Genomic DNA, 20016 nt, shown 5'->3' with positions numbered 1-20016 from the left:
CATGTATTATAGCCTATCAGGGCAACTACAGGCAAAAAGGCAAACCCAGAAAAGACAGTTGGGCCTCTGAACTGTGACCATGGGGGCGGGGAATGCAAGCAGAGGTGTCCCTAGCATAGATGCCACCTAAGTGGTCCTCTGCTCGGCGTCCTGAGGGTGCACTGCCCAGCTCACTGACATCACTGCTTCCCAGGAGCCAGGGAGGATGCCGGCCAGAGAGTCCCAGGTTGCTGAGAGGGGAGATGTCTATGGTCCTTACACATCCCCCGCCCGGCTCTGAGCAACCTGGGACACTCTGGCCGAAAAAGGGCCAGAAGTCTCTGCCTGCCGCCCCCCACGTGACCCAAAGAGATGCTGTCTGAAGCAACAGGTTCCTCGTTATATGGACAGCCCTGCACGCAAGAATATGTCACCCACCACACTGCAATCCACTGTTATTAGGGGCGATACAGCACCAGATAGCAACTACCACTCCCCGCTCTCCATTAACTGCCCAAACATAGACCGACAAATGGCTGCTGGGAACCCTTTTATATTAATGGTGGCATCTGGGTGCCCCCTCAATTAAAGAGGTACCCCGATGCAAATAAGCCCCCTTGCCCGCAGACCCCTACAACCAACAGGTCAGGGTTGTGGGGAAGAGGCCCTTGTCCCCATCGGCATGGGGACACCCTCCCAATGCCAAGGGCATGTGGCCTGGTAAGGTGTGTGTGGGGGCAATCGATCGCCCCCCTTTCCTGCCCTGCTGGGCCTGTACTCAGATCAAGGGTCTGGTAAGAATGTTAGGGGGACCCTACATTCCCCCCCCCCCCCGTTTTGGGGGGGTTGGTATTTGTTTTGGGGGGGGGGGGCATCACGTTTTTTTTTCTCTTCTGCAGACTGTCAGTTTTATTTTGTCTAATGTCACATTGCCGCAACGAACATTCGTACAGACAAGCGCTAACGAATTTCGTCCGGATCCCCAAACGAACTGACTTTCGGACGCGAATCCCCGAAAAACGAAATAACGGAAAATTCGAACGAAAACGTAATGTAACAATTTTTTTTTGCCTGTGCACATATCTAGTGGGGACCCCTCATGATGAAAGCCTGGAAGCATTTTTTTTGTGTGTTTTGTCACAAAGTTTCCAATGAAATCTATGGGACCAAAAAACGCTGCCAAAAAGTAGCTAATGCACTACTTCCAGCGACATGCGTTTTTCTTCTTGCAACAAAACGCTCAGCTGTGAGCGGGGGCCATAGAGATGACTAAGATTCCTGGCCTTCAGTGTCCTGTTGCACTTAGCTTTGAGTGACAAAACTCCTCGGTGTGAATGAGGACATAGTACAGCGCTATGACATAAAGAGAGACCCGTCTCGGTTCACACCTAGTCGTTGCGGGTACGCGCTAAATGCGCACAGACATCGAAAATGCATTTGCATTGCCATAACTAGTTAATGGCACCCCAAACGCAGCCGTGAGTATGCGTGTTTAAAACGCGCAGAAATGCGAAAGCAGAAATCACTAAATGCATGTCGTGCGAAATACTACATGAGCTTTTCTGCTGCGTTTGTCACGCGTATATCAAATCAATGGGGACGTGCGGACAAACAAATGTGCGCATGAACAGGACGCGTGTTCCTGCGATGTGCAGGTGTAGACCGGGTAAACGTGCAATTATCGACTACTCCAATCCTCTAAAACCGCTTTCCATTTGTTAAAAATGTAAAACGCCTGACGCTTAGGCTCCGTTCACACCAGGGCGACCATGCGGATTTGTCTGCGCTGACCCGCCGACGTGAACGATCCCGTACATTGCTATGGGGACCGTTCATGCGACTGCGCGATCTGGACTGCCTGCCGCCCGAAATGCTCCCTGAGCCTTTTTTTCTCGCTGATCAGCGCGGTTTCCATATAGATTTCTAAGGCACCGTGCTTATTAGTGCGGTTTTGGGCATCTTTAATGGCGTTTCAGTGCTGAAACGCCCAAGACCACCCTTTTAAAATTCGCGCCGAAACCGCGCTGAACCGCATCCGCCCTGGTGTGAACCGGGGCCTAAGGCTGGGTTCACACCTGTGCGAACTATAGGCGCGTTTTTTCTGCTCGTTTTTCAGCGCGTTTTTTTGTTCAGTGAAACGCGCGTTCCACGCTCATATTTTTATACCTCCCTGGCGGTATGATTTTTCTTTTTTTTTTCCCTTTATTTTCTCTATCTTTTTTTCGGGGTTTTTTTTTAACTATCAAACTTCCCGCTGGTTCGGCCCCCTGCGACGCGGCCGCTCTCAAGGGACGGAAGACGGCAGCGGCCGGAGGACACAGCGGGGATCGCGGACAAGGTAAGCCCTACGCTGTATTCCCGAGTGTGGCTCGGGGGTTACCGCTTTGTTAACCCCGAACCACACTCGGGAATAACAATGGATACGCGCGGAAATCCGCCCCAAAGAAGCTCCTGTACTTGTTTGGGCGTAGCGCGTTTCCACGGCCTGAAACACGCCCAGGTGGGAACCATGCCCATAGGGATTCATGGGATTTCACTTGCTGAGCGTTTTTTCAGCGCTGAATAACGCCCAGGTGGGAACCTGGCCTTAATGCACGTAGAAAAACACGCGGGTCTGTGCACAAAAAATTCCGCAGAAATACGCTCTTCTCCATTGTACATGAGCGCTAAACAGTAACAAGTTTTTAAATTGAGCCCAAACAGCCATTGGCTGAGAGCAGGAGAAGGAAGAATCGGCAGAATATTGCTACAATGTAACCCGTGATGGATGATTAATAAACAGAACATTGTATTCATCTCATAAACAACATTGTAATGTGAATTCCAGCTATTCGGTAATGCAAGCAAGAGGGAGGGGAAAGAGACTACACCTCCCATAATGCTTTGCAGGACCGCCCCTACCCTGGGGGGAGGAGGGGAGGGGGGTGCTGTGTCTGTGTATAGCAGAGTTGTAGAAGCAGAGGAGCTGGAGCAGCTGTGATTGGCACCTGGGCTCCTGACACCCCTGGGACAGGTACTGTAACTGGATGGCATATCATTGTACTAGGGAGGGTGGAGATACCTGTAGAAGGCAGGCGGGTCTGTGTGCCCATTGCATAGGGATCATTACATGCTGGGTCAATGCATTGCACATAGATAGCCTTCCATGCTGCATTTATTGCACTCTGGTATCGGTGGCATGCAGCGGACCACTCATACCGTAGTAGGTCTCCAGCCTTGGGATTAGCCCCCCCTGCTCCTCCCTTGCTAGAGCTCTGCAGTGTGGGTCAGGCAGGCTGCGCTCGGGGCTGCAGTAATACAATTATCCCAGTGTGGAGACTTGCTGGACTCGGTTTCCGCTCTCTTTTGCACATGGTTCTTGTTAGTGAACAAGAAGTGGCCGGGCTGCGTGTGGAATTCTGGCTGGGGACTTGGGTTACTTGGTGAGCATTCCTGGCATCCCTGGGTGCCCCTAACAGCGTCTTCCCTACTAGTTGGTGTTTCGCTTTTCACGTTCGTAGAGGCGACACAGATTTGGGATTGTTCTTGCGGGAAATGTGTTTTGCAAAGCAATTTGTAACAGCTATTGTATGGTTTTGTTGCTAGGAAAAAGTGATTGGCGTCCAATACGGCGCAGCGATTTGTAGCTCGGCCACCGAGCGGTTGACTCCACCACCGAGCGGTTGACTTTTGAAGCTAGGCGCAGCATTGTCCGCTTCAGTACAACTCATCAGTGGTCTTGGTTGTGGCCACAAGTGTGAGGATTGGGCATGGTTGCCCATATGAGGGGAGTTAGTATGGTTGACCCAGGACGAGGGGTTAGTATGGTGTTAGGGTTTAGCGTAGGGTTAGGGGTTTTTGTTTTAGGCTTTGGGGGGGGGGGGGTGAGTGTTAAATTAGAGGTGGACAAATTAATTCAGGAGCCACTCCGTCCAATCCAGGAGCCAGTGGGATTTTTTCAGAGCCAGCTCCATTGGCAAAAACTAGGGAAAACCTCATAAGTTGGGCGCCAGCTGTTGGCAACCTGACTCCAGGGATTGGTCAAGCCATGAGTTATATAATCAGTCCATCAGACAGTGGTATTTAAATGATATGTGGAGCCGGTGGGCTGAGTCGGCCTCTGGACCCTTCTATGTCTTGGATGCTCCAACAGTGAGTCTTCTGCTATGATTTCCTGTTCTGGATGTTCCTGCCCAGCTTTGTGTGTCCAGAAATGGTGGGAGCCCCTCGTAATGGGCACAGCGGGTGTACAGACCTGGGAACTCAGCACAGGGATGGGGAGAGCCCCTCATAATGGGCACAGCGGGTGTACAGACTCGGGAACTCAGCACAGGGATGGTGGGGACCCTTCATAATGGGCACAGCAGGTGGGCAGACCCGGGAACTCAGCACAGGGATGGTGGGAGCTCCTCATAATGGGCACAGCTGGTGTACAGACCCGGGAACACAGCACAGGGTTGGTGGGGGCCCCTCATAATGGGCACAGCTGGTGTACAGACCCGGGGACTCAGCACAGGGATGGTGGGGACCCCTCATAATGGGCACAGCTGGTGTACAGACCCGGACAGATTGAGGAAGCTGTCCGGTGGGTTAACTCTTCATCATCTACCAACTACTGGAATATGCGTCTTCCACATTTTGTCTCCACCCAGGGCCGTCCCTATAATGAGGGAGCCTGAGGCTGTTTCCTGTACCCAGTTTGCCCCGAATGCCCCCACAAATGTCACTTCACTGCCCCTCTTTGTCTTGCGTGGAGGTCTTCCCAATGCCATGTTCTTGACTGTAACAGGATCACTAACTGGGTGTATTTTAAAGAGAATCCGTCTCCCAACTTTAAAAATTGCAGGTAAAGGCACCAAAAAATCAAGTCTTTTAAGTGCCCCATAAATTATATTTTTATTCACTTGCAATGTTCCTTTAAACGTGCAAAAACGTTTGACTAGTCAGTTCCCTAGCACAGGCCCCACCCCCCTCCTTTCACATCATCGCCTGCTCCTCTTCTGGGAGTATCTAATTGCTGTCTGTGCTGGCCAAGCTCCTCTGCCCCTCCCCTCACTTCTATACATGCCCTTTCATGTAGTTTTCAGGGGAGGAGCAAACAGGAGCGTTACACGTGAGTGACAGCTCGGAGTCTGCTGACATCACATCCAAGATGGCGGACCCCAGCAGCAGCCTCGGGGCTTTGGCTGAGTAGACAAGGGAACTCATATGCAGGAAATGCTCATATCATCCTACGGGAAGATTGTTGTTGAATGGAAGGTTCTGGTGACCAGGTCTCTTTAAGGTTGATGGGGACATCTTATAGGACTGGGGCTGCAGGGTTTACAGTTCTCTGCGCTGAGAGCGTGTTGACCGCGACAATTAATGTGACGGCGTCATCGGCGACCCGTATCATCCAACGCAGATGCTGCTGACCATGGGGCGCCAGCAATCTGCAGCTGCATATCCCTGTAAGTAGGTATCAATCTCTGGATCTGCTACAATGCTGCCTGTGTGGCCCCGGATCTGTCATGTTGTAGAGCAGAAACAAGGCAGCGATTGATTATTGTCCAGTGATCGGCAGTGGAAAATCAGCATTGCGTTCAATTGGGAACATTGATCTCCATTTCAGGCTTCTCTGACTTCTAACCCCCAGAGACCAGCACAGCGGCTCCGGGTCTACCGCCGAAAAGATTCTTACATTGATATCACCTGTTGTCGTCCCTTCGGGGCCCCGAATCTCTCATGTCTTAGAGCAGAAACAATGTAGCAATTGACTATTGTAGAGTAATTGGCAGTGGAAAGTCATTGTTTTAATTCAATTGGGAACATTGATCTCCATTTCAGGCTTCTCTGACTTCTAACCCCCAGAGATCAGCAAAGCACAGCGGCTCCGGGTCTACCGCCGTAAAGATTCTTACATTGATATCACCCGTTGTCGTCCCTTCGGGGCCCCAAATCTGTCATGTTGTAGAGCAGAAACAATGTAGCGATTGACTATTGTCCAGTAATCAGCAGTGGAAAGTCGTCATTTCATTCAGTTGGATAGGTGAACACTTGCAGGCCTCTCTGACTTCTAACCCGCAGAGATCAGCACAGCGGCTCCGGGTCTACCGCCAAAGTGATTCTTACATTGATCTCACCTGATGTTGTCCCTGCGGGGCCCCCGATTAAACTAGAATTCACCTTGGGCCCCCAGAGCTGCTAGTAAGGGAGCTGATTGGTTGGGTTTGTTAGCAGTACTGGCCCGCTGATCAATGGCCACGGAGGTCTGTATGGGAAATGGTGTTATTTTGACACCCGGACCGAACATTAATCTGCATCCGGGAACGTTAAACTGCTTATATGTCGCCTGACCTGGTCCCCATCAACATGCTGAGGAACATTCCAAATAAAACCTGTGTTCATTGCATTATTTTAGACCCGGTGATGTCATCGCTGGTTCTCTGTGCTTCTCTATACAATGGCTGGCTGGTGGGAGGAGCCTGCTGTACATAGCTTCCTGCAAACATCCCAGCACCATGCTTCTGTACTTCTCTCAAGAGCCCTGATGCAAGCAGTGGGCGGGCCCTTGGGAGGAGTTATGCAAATATCACAATGCCTTGATGGGTATATGTCAGTCTGGAGGAGTGAGTGTTCCTAGGCAGGCAGTATTTGTATATAAACCACTCTAAGTAACGCCCACATGTGACGCTGAGCCTCCAAGATTATACAACTGAAATCCAATGATGAAATGGGCGGGGCCAGGGACATTCAGGTAGGGGAGGAAAGTGCTAGATGATGCTGGACTTCCTCCAGCCAGGAAATGAGGCCGGCTCTGACTTGCTGCAGCTTCTAATGCACACGGTGAGGAGCTCACAGTGTGCAGTGATATCAGAGGAAGCAATTTCAGTCCAGGAGAGGAGCCGATACAACTGTGCAAGACTGAAGGGGAGGATGGAGGTCAGATATAAGACTGAAGGGGAGGACGGAGGTCAGATAGAAGACTGAAGGGAAGGACGGAGGTCAGATAGAAGACTGAAGGGGAGGACGGAGGTCAGATAGAAGACTGAAGGGAAGGACGGAGGTCAGATAGAAGACTGAAGGGGAGGCCAGAGGTCAGATATAAGACTGAAGGGGGGACAGAGGTCAGATAGAAGACTGAAGGGGGGACAGAGGTCAGATATAAGACTGAAGGGGGGACAGAGGTCAGATAGAAGACTGAAGGGGAGGCCAGAGGTCAGATAGAAGACTGAAGGGGAGGCCAGAGGTCAGATATAAGACTGAAGGGGGGACAGAGGTCAGATATAAGACTGAAGGGGGGCCGGAGGTCAGATAGAAGACTGAAGGGGGGATGGAGTGTAGATTTAATGAAGAATGTTCCACTTCCTGGTATGGGTGAGAGAAGTAAAGCCGGCACATTGCGCACGTTTCTCGCTGTGTCTGAACATTTACATAATGATTTGTTTACAGAGAACTGTGACTGATGATCAGCGGGATCCCTGGATTGCTTTGGGACATATTCCATCCCAGATGCAGGACATACAGATATAGAGTATACGAGTATATAAGAGTAGGGATGCACTGATACCGGTTTTTCGGTATTGAGTACAAGTACCGATATTTATTTTTTCGGTACTCGCCGATACCGGAAGTCCCAATAAGAAAGCCGAGCAGCATGTAATGACTTGCCACCTGGCTTCCCGATTATTTGGGAAGCCGGCTCCATGCTTCCTTGTCACCAGGTGATGAAGAAGCATGGAGCCGGCTTTCTGGCCAATCAGGATGCCAGGGGGCGGGTAATGACTCGCCACCCGGCTTCCTGATTTGTCAGCTCCCCGACCAATAAGGAAGCCGGGTAGCGAGTCATTACTCGCCGCCCGGCTTTCTAACTGGCCATGAATCCGGCTCCATGCTCCCTCGTCACCAAGTGACGATGGAGCCAGCTTGCCAGCCAATCAGAAATCCAGGGGGCGGGTCATTGCCTGCCCCCACTTAGGCTTCCTGATTGGCCAGGAAGCCAGCTCCATGCTCCCTGGTGACGGGAGCACGGAGCCGGCCTCCCGGACAATCAGAATGCTGGGCACATACTCATTTTTCCTTTTGCTCCCCCCGGCTGGCGCATTTGCAGAAAAGAGAAATACCTGGTATGGAGAGCATGTGACTCCCTCCTCTCTCCTCCCACATGACAGCACTGGTGCTTGGCGATTGGCTGCTCAGGCACCCAGCGTTGTCACATGGGGGATAAAGTCGTGACTTGAAGCTTACAATGAACGTCCACGCTTCACTCCTGGGAACCAAATAGAGGAATGAGGGATATGGATATCCTTGTTTTCAATTATGGAGGCTCGGCATCACATGTGCGCGTTACCTAGGCTGGTCTATATGCAAATCCAGCCTGCCTAGCAATGCCCGCTCCTCCAGACTGACATCCACCCATCAAAGCATTTTGATATTAACATAACTCCTCCCAATAGCCGGCCCACTGCTTACATCAGGGCTGAGGACTCTTGAAAGGAGGCTGTGATGTTTTCAGTCAAGCAAAACAAACGACAAACGCACTCAACAATTTGTTACCAGTTATACAGTAAGGTGCACACGAAATGGGCTTTGAACAGTAAAACAGTAGAAAGGCATCATGGCACACTCACAAACCAGCATGTAAAACAACTTGTCTCACCACTAAGGACAATGACAGAGGTTTGGATACACGTCTTCTGCAGAGGATGTGAAAGCCGCACTGCCGCGCCAAGGCACCTCTTATAGTGCGGTCCGAACTCTAAACTATGCCGCGGCTTTCTTGTACCTTTTTAAGGAGGCTGGGCTTCCTCCTGACAGGCCTGCACCCAATTTGATATCTTCTGCCCCCATGTGCTCCAAGATGGAGACTCTCATAGTTTAGAGTTAGGACCGCACTATAAGAGGTGCCTTGGCGCGGCAGTGCGGCTTACACATCCTCTGCAGAAGACGTGTATCCAAACCTCTGTCATTGTCCTTAGTGGTGAGACAAGTTGTTTTACATGCTGGTTTGTGAGTGTGCCATGATGCCTTTCTGCTGTGATGTTTTCAGGCCCCTCCCACCAGCCATGATCTACATAGAGAAGCACAGAGAGCCTATTATGATGTCACTGGAACTAATATAAGGTATGTAATGAAAATGGAAAAGTTTCATTTAGAAGCGTCATTAGCACGATGGGGGAGAGAGACCGGGAAAGGCAAAATATAAGCGGATTGAACTTCAGCTTTAACAGTTGTGTCTGGTGAGGTCCTTGTACATGATTCGGCTCTTGTCTGACTTACAGAAACTTCTTCTAGTTTTCTGCTCCCTATTGTGTTGGGTTCTGCACGCCGTCATCGCGGTCTGAAGGGAATTGCGCGCGTTTTTCAGCTTATGAATTTGAACAGAAATGAAACCACAGAGCCCAGCAGACGCCATGTGATGAGCGTTCTCTTCCCCCATCGCCCACAAGAAATCTAGTATGTTGTCTGTCATCACACCAGGCCGTGGGGGGTTAACGACTCATAAACAGACTGTTTGCTGGGTGTTTCCCACAGATAAGGGTAAGAAACCAGCGTGTCGCAACGCTGACAATACCTGTATTAGCATGTCGCTTACACGGCTCATGCTCCAGGCCGGTGTGGTTGGGGACACTCCAGCGAAGGCATGCTGGGACTTGTAGTTCCTCAGTGGCTCTGGAGTCTCTTACCCGTGTGTTAGTCAATATTTGCTTTCAGGGACAGCTCTGAGTTTTCAGCAATGTCTCTTCAATTAATCTGCATAAGATCGTCCCTCTTGTTCCGTCATCAGAGTCCGTGTTTTGTTTATTTCAGCAGTGTGGGATCTTTATCAACTAACGGAGAAGCTTTTGTACTAATAATACTTGGGGGATGATGTATAAAATCTCCACCCAGCGAATGGCTGAGCGAATGCCGTTCACACAGCAATATGGCCACTAGATGGAGCCGAGGAGCACAGGAACTTTGCTCAGCAATACACTATTGCTGAGCGAATGCCGTCACGCATCATTACTGCCACTAGATGGAGCCGAGGAGCATAGGAAGTTCCTGTGCTCCTCGGCTCTATCTAGTGGCCATATTGCTGTGTGAACGGCATTCGCTCAGCCATTCGCTGGGTGGAGATTTTATACATCATCCCCCAAGTATTATTAGTACAAAAGCTTCTCCGTTAGTATCCGCTAATGGATAAATCTTCCTCCCAGTGTGGGAGGAAGATTCATCCATTAGCCTCAATGTGTATTTGTAGCCAAAATTATTTTTAAATAGAAGGTGGATAGAGTTAGAACCCATGTCAGGTTTTTATTGTTCCCTCTCTTTCTGTTGGGCAGATTCACCCTCTCTATTTGTCCTGGTGACCATTGTTGCCCGAAGATAAAGTGATGGGAAAACCAACAGGAATACATCTTCCAAGGACACACCTGTTCTGGTGACCACTGTCTAAGTGGGGATTTTGACGTAACTTAGGGCCCATTCAGTGGCCCATTCAGTGGGTGGTGCGGCCCGCAACTGGGTGAAACCATTGGAGAGGTGACACCAAAATGACTGACAGTCATTTTGGTGTCACCCCTCTAAAAAGTCGGGCACTAGGTTAAGGACCGAGAGCCGGACAGGGTCAGGAGAGAGGAGGGAACACGGCGGCATACCTCATCTCGCCGGGTGAACGTCCCCTCCTCTCTCTGCCAGCGTCCATCACTAAGATAACCGCCGGCAGGCGTCAATTAGATGACCACGCATGCGCGATGACGACACTGCGGGGTGTCACCTGGTCACCGTTCCGGGTGACACCTGGCCTCGGCAAAGTGTGTTGGGGTGCCATTCAGGATGGATGGCACTGCATTGCACCAACGCATGCCATTGCTGCGACATGATAGTGTGAACAGGTCCTCGCTGTTGTTTCTCTGGGACAGGAAGTGAAAGGATAATTAAGGTAAAGCTGAAATTGGCTTGGGGAGATGGTCAGGTGACTCATTAGTGGTGACTCCCTTAGCTTTAAGCAGATAAAGAGCCTCAAGGCAGCTATTGCTGTGCATAGATAGATTTTTTTATAAATATATATTACAAAAAAATCTATTTTTATCAATTTAAATCATTAAAAAAAACATTTCTCTGCTGAGATAGGGGAGGGGTTGTGTCCTTCCTTGTCATTAAAGGGTTAACTCCAGGCCCATTGCTGTCACTCTAACACCAGACCGCTTACTATACAGTAAGGCTGTAGATGGGTCAGTGACCACACTGTGTTGGTGCATCTGAGGTTGGGGTGGGTGGTTGGTGCTGGCAGTGGCAGCGTCCCACCCAGCTCACTGATGTCACTGGTTGCCGTGAGCTGGGCGGGATGCTCTTTGCAACCTGGGACACTTTGGCAGGAAAGATCTGGTGACCACGTGATCCAATGAGATGCCGCCGGGCCTCAGGCTGCCTCATTAAAGGAACATCTCTGACTGCGATGGAGAAATGTGGAGTCACTAACCAGGCTCTGCTGTATGGCAGGTGTGCCTGAATCGCAACCCTTTTCTCTTTGCAAATCTGTTAGCAGGTGGGACAGTTCTGGTATAAGGTCAAAGAAGGAAAGATCAAGATGGGGCTTTTGAGGTGCCGATTGACAATTCCAAGACAGTTTGAGAATAAAAAAAACTTATTTTTATTAAATAATGATTAAAAATAATATAAAAATGAATATGTGAAAGCCGGCTAATTAGATGTCTCCCAAGCAGACTCACTCCACTCATGAAGTTAGATCAATAATTACATGATTCATTGATTGTAAATAGTATGACATAATTAGAAAATACACATGATTAGTTTGCAAATTAATAAGAGTGGAGGTCCCGCCGTTTCGCGCTGGAGGGCGCTTCCTCAGGAGATGGAGAATATCAAATTAGCAGGTTGGCATGCGTGCGACAAGGCGGACCAATCTGGGTGGAACCCCAAAATTTATATATATACATATATATACATATATATATAATATTGTTATTATTAAAAAAACATATTTTAAAAAATTAGCTTGTCTGAATTCCGGTTTTAGGGCCCATTGCGTTTTGCAGCACTACCATGAGTTACCATTCGGGTTGCCACCTGTCCAAGATTCACCCGGACAGTCCGGGTTTTGAATGCTGTGTCCGGGTTTCATGGCAGCAGAGACCCGAACACAAGATGTCAGGCAGACAGGGGCAACCAAAATTAAGATAGGGGCTACTGGCCCCCCCACTGAAAAGAGTCTCAACTGTTATATTTACATATGAATAAGCCAGGACTCATTCGGCCAAAAAAATGTCAGCCCTTCGCTAGAGTGTTCGGGTTTCGCTTGAAATGTTGCAACCCTAGTTACCATATGGCAGGAGCATTGTGTTGCCATTCACGTGAATGGCACCTTAACGCACCTCCCAGCAGAAATGCGGTGGAACGCAGCGCGACGTGAGGTACTGTAATATCGTGTGTTGCGGTTTACAAAAGTAGTGCATGCAATTCAGACAATTCAGACAAGCTAAAATCTAAAATCTAACACCTCTGGCTACAATACCCGCCTCCTCTCCGGTGCTGTCTCACGCAGTATTTAAGTTCCACCACTAGATGTCCTCAGTTTCTGGGATGCGTTTTGCCCAGAGTCAGGGGCATCATGGACCTGTTTGAGGGTGTGAACCCACTGCTCTCTGCACTCAGTGTAATGGTGCAGAGAGCGGCATGGATGCTATCACGCCAGCGCCGTTTTCTCCGTCTTTGAGGATCACTCAGCACAGAAGCAGAGAACCCGGCGCTTCATGACTAATCTGAAGTTGTCTGGAAGAGGTAAGTATAAAATTACAATTAAAACCTAAAATATATGCTGGGGGGGGGAGCAGCCTCAGGGGGGGAGTGTCGTCAAACCAGGACGAGACTCTGAGTTCTTTTATGAATAGGTGAACTGGAAAAGTGACCATTGTTCTGGACAAATAAACCAGGACAGCATTGCCTTGGGCAAAGTACTCAATAAACAGATGCAAATGGGAAACAAGAATGACAACACGTATTCCACACCTCCACCATACCCTAAGGCCTTCTCCTCACCCATCCCCAAGGACACCTTACTGGAATGTAGAAAGTTTGGTCCTCCATTGGCATATTTCGAAAGTTCATGCAAAGTTAATGCAGGCATAGGATGATGATATTCAAAACAAGATGGAGTCAAGTAAAGTGCAATTTTGCACCCACTAGGAGGTAGGACCTCTAGAGGGGTGTCTGGAGTTAGACTATAGAGGGGAAGTTCAGCAAACACTGTCATTGTGTCTGCTGTCTAAGCTAAATTCTGGCCCAGGTGTTAGAATGGTTCTCCATTAAAGATTAATCTAATCCTGGGAATATAGCGCAGCATTTAACTGGCCATTACTGGGATTATATGATTTGCAGTTGCAAACAAGAAGAAGTGCTGGGAATTGAACAGGACTTTGTGAATGCAGCCTGCTAAGCTGGAGGATCGGGGAGTAGACAGACAGAAAACATACTTTGATATGTATATATTCTGGTCCTTTAGGCAATAAGCACACATGTGCTGTGCACATGCAGGGCAAAGGAATAGAAGAGACTTGCTTTAATTCCCCCAACCAAACCCATAATACAGGTGAAACTCGAATAATTAGAATATCATGCAAAAGTAATTGCAGTAAGTGCTGAAAAAGGGGCCCAAACCAAGTACTGAGTACATTTGCATGCTTGTACTTTTCAGAGGTCCGATATTGTTCTATGTACAATCCTTGTTTTATTGATTGCATGTAATATTCTACTTTTTTGAGGTTGTGGATTTGGGGTTCTTGGGGTTTTCATGAGGTGTAAGCCATAATCATCACAATGATGACAAATCTCGGCTTGAATTATCTTGCTTTGCATGTAATGAGTCTCTCTCATATATTAGTTTCACCTTTTAAGTTGCATTAGTGAAAGAAATGAACTTTGCACGATATTCTAATTATTCGAGTTTCACCTGTACTGGACATGAGCATGAACAGTCATTGTGGAAATAAGAATAAACAAAAGAATAAGGAATGTGGTGTAGTTGGAGTATTTGACACCCAGGGCTGCTCTATAGGACAGAATTACTTCATTAATAAAAATAAAATGTAACAAATAATAGTAATGGCCAGAAGAGAAGTACAGCCCGTAAAAATTGTAGTGCTTCCTACCTTATACTGGTGTCCAGTAGAAAAGCATCCCCTCACATTGGTCAGCGGAAAAGGATCTCCTTAGTTTGGTGGTCCATGGAGAAGGGCCTCCTTACATTGGTGGTCTGTGAAAAGTGCCCATTTACCCAGTGTAGTACTCCATTACATTGGTACTCCATTACATTGGTGGTCAGTGGAAAAGGGTCCCGTGGAATTGGTGATCAGAGGAGAAAAGACCAACTTACATTAGTGATCAGTAGAGAAGGGCTCCTTAGATTGGTGGTCAGTGAAGTTCCCATCAAGAGGAACCACTTACATTGTTGGTCAATAGAGAAGGCCCTGCTTATACCGATGGCCAGCGGAGCCGAGACAGACCTGCTTATACCGATAGCCAGCGGAGACAGACCTGCTTATACCGATAGCCAGCAGAGACAGACCTGCTTATACCGATAGCCAGCAGAGACAGACCTGCTTATACCGATAGCCAGCAGAGACAGACCTGCTTATACCGATAGCCAGCGGAGACAGACCTGCTTATACCGCTGGCCAGCGGAGAAGGCCCAGTGTATACCCATAACTACTTCTATAGGAACCCTAGATTCCACAGAACTCTGGTTAAGAAAACCTCTAGAGAAGTGGTTCTCAACCTGTATAACCTCAAGACCCACATTTGTCCTTGGTCATTCAGTTGTAACCCAAGTTGCACTGAAATGGAACGCATGGAATTGCGGTACTGCGCGTTCTGGTGCGGGTGATCGAACTGTGGAGCGGGAGGTGTGTTTGGGGTGCCATTCAAATGAGTGGCAACACACCTCCCACACCAGAACACATGGTATGTGCGATTGCATGGTACAGTGCATTAAATCGCACAGGACTGTTCGATTAACGCACTGTACTAGTGTGAACGGGCCCCCAAAAACACTGAAAGACACAAACTCACACACATGTACACTCCAAAAAAATGTTTGTTTTTTTTTTAAGATCCACCCAGTCTCCCTACCTTATGAGAACTGGAGTGGATCCTCAGCCTGGGGTCCAGTGTGGGCTGCTGTGCTGTGACGGAGCTCCCTCCATTACTTACGCAACTCCCTTGGGTGCTAAAAGGCTTCTCTGCCTTTTGGCTAAGATCAAGTGTAGTATTTGTTCTTATCAGTTTTCGGTGGGGAAAAGAACCGTCCTTGCGGGGGATGGTTACTTAGTACTCGCTGGAGTGAAAGAGCGTGCTGGGTTGCTTCCTGTGAGAGGGGAACATCCCGGTACAGGCTTTCTGACTGAACAGATGCGAAGCTTAGTCTGGCTGGAGGGTTGGGGGACGGCAGAAGCCCGTGGTGCTGTGCCCCCTGGGGGTGGCGTCCCAGGGATGCATCAGAAAATCACTAGGGTGTGGGACCCCACAAGTGATTCACTGTGCACTAGGAAACGGCACCATATTGCTATTTTCTGCACAACGCCTCTGAGACAGGCCTTATGGCTAGTCTGGGGCAATATTTTTGCACTCCGGCCCCTAAGGCCTGTCAGCGTGGTGCACTGGCACTTATTATTTATTTATTGCTCCATATGCACGATTGGCACTTTTTGATTGAAATTTTACCCACAGATTGCAGAGGGCGTAGGTTCCTTCGAGGCCTTTTCCCGATGTGGGGAGGAGATTCTGTGCCCTCATACAGGGTTCTCTGTCTCCTCCCCACCTAGTACTGTGAGGGACCTGTTCCGGCAGGTCCCCAAAGGATCAGGGTCCACCGGCCTTCGGGTTGGTGGACCAACAGACTCAACCCGTCAGGAGCCTTCCGCCCCGGGGGGTCGGGAAAGTATGGTCCCTTCTTTATTGAAGGACCAAGCACCCTTGTGCACGTTTTTCTGTGCTGTGATTTCACGGGTCACTTTTTTTGTTCACAGGGGATTCGTTTACGAGCACGCTCCACGGGCTTAAAAAAAAAAAACTCCCTTGGGTGCCCTGTAGAGCTGCCGGAAGCCAGAACATGGCGTCACCTCATGTCAGGCACCTCTACAGGACATGCGAAGAAGCTGTTATCAATGCACGTATGGCTGGAGCCTACTCGCGGGCATAGCTCCACCCCACCCAACTTCAAGTTGACACTTGGTGCCGAGCAGCATATGAATAGCTGCTTGGCGTGAGAACTGACTGTGCTGCGCTAGGGGTAGGCTGAGGAGCCTCTCATGTGGCAAACCACTGAACACTGGGTCGCGACCCACCATTTGAGAACCAAGGCTCTAGAGCAACCCTAGGGTCCCACAGAACGCTGGTTAAGAAAGGTTGGAGTAGACAAAGATCCAGAGAGCCTGGCAATGATGCTTTTCTTTGTCTCCAGAGCTTTTATTATATTTCTTTTGACTTAATAATGATCCTGGAGATGGATCAAGTGTTTATACCTGGCTCTATCCCATGTGGACTTTGTAGGGAGACGTCCCTCAGAGTAAACATTCCCATAGCTCCACCACATGCTGAACTTTTTTACCTGCCTACTGCGGTGTCTTGTGTGCACTATACTCTACTAATCCGCCTTTTGTTATGTTACCGGTTCGCTGACAATGGCTCGCCTCTCCTCCCAATATGTAAACATCACATTCCTTTCCATTGTACCACTAAAGTCTTCTATGATAATTCTTCAGCTTTACCAGTGGAAAGGGTATGTCCAGCCATAACAGGTTTCCTTAGGTTTGAATAGCGTAAGGAAGGATTGGAACCCCTATCATGTTTTTACTGCTATCAGGACTCTGTTAGAGAGATTTGCCCTTACTTCCTGTCCTTCCTGTCCATCTGGTGCTTCAGATAGAAAGTGAAGGAAACGCTCCAACGGCAACTCGGAACTAGAAATGCTTTCCCTTAGTAGAGTAGGTAGAACCCCTTTCCGATTTCTATCTCTGTCTTCCTGTTGCACCTGTGAGAACAGTGACAACATTGTCTCACTGCAGCCTTGTCACCTTGTGCCGTGCCGTCCTTAGTGTGTCAGACTGGTGTACTGAAGCTGAGCGTGGCAGTAGGTTCGGCCTCCATTGTGCAGAGAGGGCCCTGCACTCAATGCTATGGCATGTGCTCCTGCAGAGGAAGCTCTGTGCAACATTCAAAAAATAAAAGTAAATTTGAAAGCCCTCTCCCCCGAAAGGAAAAAAATGGGAATTGTTTTTTTTCATGCCCACCATCTTTTCCTGTTGCATTCCCTTGTTTAAAATATATACAAATCCAGCATGGATGGTGGGAGCCCCTCATAATGGGCACAGCAGGTGTACAGACCCAGGAAACTCAGCGGACAATTGCTGGGAGCCCCTCATAATGGGCACAGCGGGTGTGCAGACCCAGGAACTCGGCACAGGGATGATGGGAACCCCTCATAATGGGCACAGCAGGTGTACAGACCCAGGAACTCGGTACAGGGATGATGGGAGTCCCTCATAATGGGCACAGCGGGTGTACAGACCCAGGAACTCGGTACAGGGATGATGGGAGTTCCTCATAATGGCCACAGCAGGTGTATATACCTGGTAACTTAGTGCTGGGATGGTGAGAACCACTCATAAAGAGCACAGCAGCTGCGTAGACACGGGAACCTGGTGAAGGGATGGTGGGAAGCCCTCATAAGGAGCACAGCAAGTGTACAGACCAGGGAACTGCATGCAGGAACGGATGGAGCCACTCATAATGGGCACAGCACATGTACAGGCCGCCGGGAACTTAGCACAGGGATCTCGCCAATAGAACCCCCAGGAGATAGAGGAGGTTTAACACTCTAGAATCCCTAAAATACTGAAGTCTCAGTTGTGGGTGGACTGGCCCTTTAAACTAGTTTCTTCTGTCACCGGGTTATAAATGACGCCTTGTACAGTAAAAAGTTGAGCTGTGAAATGAAAGTAGGTCAGCTCTTTATCTATTTACACACAATAGAGCGATGTTACTATGGATTACCGGACTCCGGAAGAGTCTTGTGACAATCACAGTGGAAGTCAGAGCTCTTATTTTTAGTTGTATATAAATCATTTTCAGTTTCCTGTCGCACACAGAGCAGGGCGAGGAAGCTCGTGCAGCTTTTCTATTGAAGGACGAAACGCACAACATTACTGTGTGAAGATTAATATCAATATGAGGGGTTGTGGGTAAGGATGACCCATTTCCTTCAAGGACACCTCCACCCCAAGTGTGCATTTAAATGAAAACAAGATCCTCACCATTTCCCCATGCATTGATTGCAGAACTGCTAGGTGGACTTAAAGTGCGTGTCCATCCAGACCTTTTTTTTTAGCTTCTAAATCTACCCCAGAGAGGTAAGGAAGGGTTTTTACTGCTGTCCTATGGTCTGTTAGAGAGATTTACCTTCCTGTCCCTGGAATATGATCTCACTAGACATGAAATGAAGGGAAATCTCCAGCAGGGATAGACTAGGACCCCTTTTGAAGGCTAGAAGAACTCTGTCTGCTTTTAATTGCTGTTGCAAAATTTTCCTTGCTTCCTGTCTAGTAAAAGTGAGGTCACCAGGACAGGAAGTGAGGGTGAATCTCTGTAATGAAGCCCTGGATAGCAGTAAAAACCCAGCAGGCGTACTAACCCTTCCCCACTCTATCCAACAGAGGAAACGTTTGGCTGGGCAGATGCGTTAATATATATTTTCAAAAGTTTTTTCCCAGTGGTTGCATGTATTTGTTGCAGGTGGTGTGCAGGAGCAGGACCCTGGAAGCTCTATGCCTTGATCCTGTCCTAGCATGACAGCACTCATTGTACTGTATTAGGGCCGTCACCTTTTCTTCAAGTGAAACCCGAACACTCTAGCGCCGTGCGTTGCAATTTCTTTTTGTGAGAATATAGAGGAGAGAGCGAGGAGAGGCAGCCAGGGGAGGGAGTAAGGAGACCAGCTATAGAGGACTACAAATCCCAGCAATACATTATACAGCAATACAAAATAATTTGAAGCTACGTACTCTGTGTTGTTCTGGGTTGGCGCCCTAATGTCTCCAGGTGGGCTGTGCGGGCTCTCAGGTGGGCTGTGCGTGCTCTCGGGTGGGCTGTGCGGGCTCTCGGGTGGGCTGTGCGGGCTCTCGGGTAGGCTGTGGGGGCTATGGTGTCTCACCAGGGGTTAGCAGGTAGGCAGCACGGTGTCAGGAGCCGGAGAAGGAGGAGCAATCACATGCGGTTTCTGAGGTCCTCAGCAAGAGCCCATTAAGCCAGGAATGGAGAAGGTGGCTATTGCAAAGGTAGAACTAGAGCGCCACGCTACGTTGATAGCGCAACCTGTCAGAATCTAGATACACCGTGCGCGCTGAATCCCGCGACTGACAGGTTATGCAAAATGCCTTAAACACGAAGAGGTGGGACTAATTTAGATTAGAGCTGGGGTGGTGCTCAGGTATAGTATTGCCTAGGGCGGCACAAAAGCAAAATACACCACTGGACTACAGAAGCAGGACAGAACATCTAGAACCTCTCCCTGTCCTCTTGTCCATAACATAAAAGTCTTCAAATCAATATAACTGATCACAATGCAGCGCAGGCAGAGAGTACAGGAAGTTGTCAACTGACAAGATTTCTGGCAGGATCAACAGGTATTTTTTGCACTTAACAGATATAACAGAACGATCTAGAGTTATTTATGACTTCAATGTTTCCCGTCACCTAAAGAAAAATGAGTGTTAGTCATCAGTGTAGAAGGAACATTTTGTAACCTGGATTGTGGAATTTTCCTGTTATAAATCTTTAATATACATGAGTAGACAGCAAAGTTGTTTTTTTGTGTGCTTTCCAAGCTGAGCGTATCTGTACACGGCCATGACATTATTGCGCAATATATAAATTCTTAGGCAATCATGGGACAATCTGACCACGTGAGAAGTCCAACCAATTGCTGATGAAACATTCAGGACTTGATGCATCATGGGTATCTGTATTCTCTAAGGGTGAGAACTGTGACGCTGCTGCTTCTATAAGTGTGAGAGGAGTAAGGTG

At 48.7% G+C, this 20016-nt stretch overlaps 1 protein-coding gene across 1 annotated transcript in view; it reads left to right on the top strand.

Annotated features, from left to right (window-relative positions):
- Positions 1 to 2962: 2962 nt before the first annotated feature.
- Positions 2963 to 20016, top strand: part of CAPN5 (calpain 5) — an 86722-nt gene continuing 69668 nt past the window's right edge. Inside the window, exon 1 of the mRNA XM_018569754.1 lies at positions 2963 to 2992. The gene's annotated coding sequence lies outside the window, so the exon portion shown is untranslated. The remainder of the gene's footprint in view (positions 2993 to 20016) is intronic.

Source organism: Nanorana parkeri, unplaced genomic scaffold (genome assembly GCF_000935625.1).
Source record: "Nanorana parkeri isolate BGI_ZX_2015 unplaced genomic scaffold, ASM93562v1 scaffold1389, whole genome shotgun sequence".
Taxonomy (NCBI): Eukaryota; Metazoa; Chordata; class Amphibia; order Anura; family Dicroglossidae; genus Nanorana; species Nanorana parkeri.
The sequence above is the reverse complement of the archived record's forward strand: the minus strand, read 5'-3'. Positions and strand labels throughout refer to the sequence as shown.